The 5,211-nt window shown below is 35.6% G+C and overlaps 1 pseudogene; it reads right to left on the reverse strand.

The window, feature by feature from the left end:
* Positions 1-2,205: 2,205 nt before the first annotated feature.
* LOC145009589 (WD repeat-containing protein 26 homolog pseudogene) lies at positions 2,206-4,639 on the reverse strand (annotated as a pseudogene).
* Between the last annotated feature and the right edge of the window lie 572 nt (positions 4,640-5,211).

The following is a 5,211-nucleotide window of genomic DNA, read 5'->3' on the forward strand; positions in this document are numbered from 1 at the left end:
AACCCTAGGGACTTAATGGGATTATATAGGGTGTAAAACCCTAAAATTTAGGGTTTCTCATCTAGTCACCAACTCGTCGTGTTGGTCCATGAAAATACGCAACCTAAAAGTCCTTTAACACGTCGTGTTGAGGCTACCAACACACCGAGTTCAAATGGAAAACACATGCTTAAGGAAATAAATCTCATACCTGAAAATCGAGATGTTATAATATTCTTGATTTATCATCATATTTATATCAGATAAAAGTTATATCTACAAAATTGGTATCATCGACATCAATAAAATAACAAATTATGATAATTACCAACTTAGCATGACACCGCTTTATTAAGTGACATGGGGGCGTTGAGGGAGGGGAAAGTGGGCAGCTGTATATGACCCATTTTTTGTATTATATATTATATATAAATTTTTATTTGAAATAATAACAATAAGGTTCCTTTTTTTCTGGCTCTTCCTGGGCCTTTGAGGATATTTAATTCCTCAGGAGTGGCTATGTTGATATCTCATGTTTGAATGATTGTTACTCATTGAATATAACACTAAAAATAACAAAATTATAATATAAAATCATCTATAAATTCTAAATTACACATTGGAAAAAACCGCATATGAATCCGACATAAACGAATGAAATATGTTTGTTTAAAAAATTTCACAGAATACAAAAGTTTAAATTTTTTGTTGAAAAGTTGAATATATCATATTTGAAGGATTGTAACTAAAGGAATATAACACCAAAACAACAAAGTTATAGTCTAAAATCATTTATAAACTCTAAATTATACGTTGGAAAAATCGCATGTCAATCTGACTTAAGACGAATGAAATATGTTTGTTTAAAGAATTTAACAGAATATATATATATATATATATATATATATATATATATATATATATATATATATATATATATATATTTAAATAAGTCGGTTCAAAACTCGTTTTTACCCAAAATCAGTCGGACCGAACCAGTAAAAAAACCAGGGACTGGTTTTGCTCAAATTCTAGAACCGAGAACCGGCTCGGGATCCAAAAAAACGGTTCAATACGGTTCGGTTTACTAGTCCGATCCGGTCTATAGATCCAATGCTCACCCCTAATGTCTATCATTATCTAAGGGTACATCATGTGAGCACCAACCCTACCAAAATGACATACTTTAGTCAAGATAACCTGTTGAAGTTGACATTCACACTCATGGTCACAAAGGTATGCAACTGATACTCCCTCAACTTTTCAAATAATATTTTGAATAGTTGTTGTAAAAGAGGAACCATTTTAGAAGACCGTGTGAACGCAATGCATCACTTTATGTGTAGGTGATTATCTATCAATTATCATAGTGTTCAATTGGTTTTTCTTTATTTTTTCAATTTTAATTTTTCTTTAATGTTCTTTCAATCCAACTCGTTGCAACATGTTTTATCACAAATACATCAAATTTATGCATCATTACCTCAATCCGAATCAATGTACCATGAGTTACAACTAAACCATAGAAAAACATAAACACTTCTCTTCACACAACCACCTCTCTAGAAAAAGCCACCATAACCAACATCAACCTTAGCAAATATTTATCGTCTACATCTATATTATTATTTGCAATAGGTTATAGAAATAGTTAAATTGTTATTTTTTGTTTAGTGCATAAGATTTTCATGTCAATCTGATTAAAGAAACATAGAGATCTTCTGTCAACGTATGAAATGTAAAAGGATCTTTTACGCCATATGGTTCTTCCATTCCTGCGCCACATAATTCAATGTATTCTCCCCTCGATTACATTTCACCTAGGAAATTGTTACCTCTTACTCACCGATTAAATATAATGAAAAGGTGTTAATAAATAGACATCTCATGGACACCCTTTACAAAAGTCAACCTACCATTAACTATTTATAATTAATTTTTTCGGAAAAAACAATACAGTTGCAACCAATAAAAATAAAAATGAGGTGTTCACAGGTCCATGGTAAGCCACAGTTCAAGCATATAAGTTGAAATGTATACCTTACATTCAAATATTAGTTGGTACATTTGTCGAACTAATTTAAGATTATGGGACTTTACACTTGTGAATGTGATCTTGTCGAATCAAATACCCTTGTCCTGGTTAATATTCTTGTCCTCTCATGATACATATAGTCCCATTTATGTGTTTGCTACCGACCTTGTAAGTTTTACAAACTATTTTTAATGATTAAAATGTGATAGGCATTTACAATTACAATGACATCAGTCTAAAAATCACTAGGGCACAAAAAACTCAAATAGCAAACAGAACATATGCAGAGTAGTACTAGCATAAACAGATCAAACACTAAACACCAAGAAAATAAACTGTACATCAACACCATTTCTCAGGTGTATACCCACATGATATCATTCAATCTTTTTTGCGCTCAATTAAAAACCCCAATCTGTTTGATCGTATTTTAAATTTCAAATTTCAAATTTCAATCCGAAACATACGATTCGTCGACTTCTATCAATGCATGTGCATTTAACATGCTCACATCTACATGGTTCAGACCCCATATACGAATGGTTCGATCATCACTAGCCGATGCCAACATATGTGGGTTCACCGGGTTCCAACTAGTACAGTTCACAGCTCCAGAATGACCTTCAAGCCTCTCTATGACATCACCCGTATCTCTATGCCATATAAACACCCGAGAATCTTCACTCCCACTAGCTACAAATCCTTCCCCAAGTCCACCAAAACAAGCCCTAACCACAAATCTTGAACATTTATGACCTTTATACTTGCCCAAAATCCGTATACTTGCTTCGATACTCCATAGATGTATTTCTTGATTCACCAGACTCACCAGTAAGAACTTGTTGTCCTTTGATAAAGAGAAGGAAACTATGTTATGATCTTCTTTTATTAATCGTTCGTCTCCTGATTCTCTATTGAATATGAGTATCATAGTTTCCCGACAAATTGAAATTATAAACTTCCCATCGCCCGTTATTTGTAAATCAGAAATCCTAAGCGTTTTTTGCCCCTTCCAAGATTCCAACTCATTCCCGTTTAAATCCCACATTGTGATACTTTTATCGTTAATTCCCGTGAATACCCTTTGACCATCCGGAGACCACCCACATGAGATCATTCCGAGGTCATTTTTGTCATAAACATATAGTACTTTGCCGGAAAACACGTCCCACCGCATCACCACCTCCTCGACGCCACATGTGAGGAGCTGATTGTCACAGGGACTCCATGAAACACACGAGACTGATTGCTTGTGGCCCAATAATTCGTATTTAATTTTGAGTTTGCCATCAAGATCAACATCCCATATGACTACGGATCTATCTTTGGAAGATGAAGCCAAGAATTTACCGTTGTGAGAAAACTCCAAGAACCAGACTTCATCGCGATGATGGCATAGAATCTGTGATGTGTGCAAGGGAATCTGACCTTTTCCACAGTTATGATCGATGAATAATGATGTGTCCCCGTTTAAAGAATTGTGAAACGAACAAGAGTCACGTTGCAGGTCTACGGCTTGTTCTACTAAATGTAGCAGTCGGAGTTCTGGGATCATAACATTTGGGGGAAATAACTTCTGTAAATCACGGAGAACCTCTGATCTGGGCTTCGGTTTGATCGTTCTTTGATTAGATAACAACAAGAAGGAAGAAAGCTCACAAATACGATTCACGTTTATCGAAAGAGGCGATATTTCATTTCTTAATGCGCTTAGAGCGTTTTCTACCTTGTGCTCATTCAAAAGTTGAAGAAACTTCTGCTCTAAGATAACAAACGACGATGATTTGACAACAGATTCGTCCAGACCGGATATTTTTCTCAATGAATTTAAGCTTTCATCCCAATTACCATCGAGAATCTGTTGGGTGAATTCAGTAACTTCAGATGAAGAAAGAGTAATGCCTGATTCTTTCTCGAGATATTCACTAGTTTTTTTATACCCAAGAGAATGTAATGACTCGGCAACCAATCTCACGAATTCGACTTTCCTAACTCCCTTGTAGCCGATTGTATCATCGGCTAGGGATTCAGCCATTGGAGAGTCAAGATCGGAAGATTCAATAATATCACTAGGCGACGACGACGATCGTTTCACTTTTATGCGTTTTGATGGTGGTTGATTAGCCTCAACGCCTCCCATGAAATGCACACTCAGGTCGTATACAAGAAGGAAATCAGATGGATAAATAGAAGAAAATCAATAAACCCAATTCCGATTATAACTAATTTGAATTCAGAATCAAGAATTGGTCGGGGATTTAAGAAACAATGTAATGGATTGTGTGTTATGAGATGAATAACATACCAAAGTCTGAAGGAGAATTTTAGAAGTAGATATAAAAGAAATGAAAGAAAGAAGTTACGTGAAGTAACGTGGAAATTTGTTTTACCGGCGATGAGGGTGGCGTGTGAAATTGAGAGATACTCAGATGGAGGAAAGAGTTTCGAACCAGAGAATCGGGTAAAATGGTTCGACGTAGCGATGAATTTTGGACGGCGGTCGGCGGCGTTGGGTGGTGGGTTTAGTGATGAAAACCAACTGGATTGGTACTTCCTGAGAGAAGAAAAATCATAGAGAAAGCAAATGGATTAATAAGGGGGAAATACACGTGGGCTCAGAAAGAAACACACAACACAGCAATGCTGGCAAAGTTAAGGGCAAAATGGTATCGTAGACTTACATTTTAGGTGAATGTTATTATAACCTTAATATGGGTTTAAACGAGCCGAGTCGAATCGAATACTACTAAGTTTGAAGCTCGGCTCGACTAAAATACTCGAGCTCGAAACTTGGCTCGAACTCGATTCGAGCCTTGATTTTAAGCTCGAGCTTGGGCTCGTGAAATACTCGACAGTCTCAAGCTCGGTTCGGCTTGGCTCGACTAATATTTAAAAAAAAATCAAAATCACTAAATTGAGTAAGAAATATTAAACATTCCACATGTAAATGTCAAAAATACCAAAAAAAACCACTATTAATCACCGAATATCAATATAACATCAACCATATATATCATAAATGAATAATTATAAAGAAATGACATATATCTTATAAATGAACAATTATAAAGAAACGGCATATATGTAAATTACACTAAGCTCGCGAGCCTTATGAGATGAGTATTTTTTTACTTGAGCTCGGCTCGATAAGGTACTCGAGTAGCTTGAGCTCGAGCTCGGCTCGATTAAGGTCGAGT

This window comes from Lactuca saligna, chromosome 1 (genome assembly GCF_052625555.1).
Source record: "Lactuca saligna cultivar CGN05327 chromosome 1, ASM5262555v1, whole genome shotgun sequence".
Taxonomy (NCBI): Eukaryota; Viridiplantae; Streptophyta; class Magnoliopsida; order Asterales; family Asteraceae; genus Lactuca; species Lactuca saligna.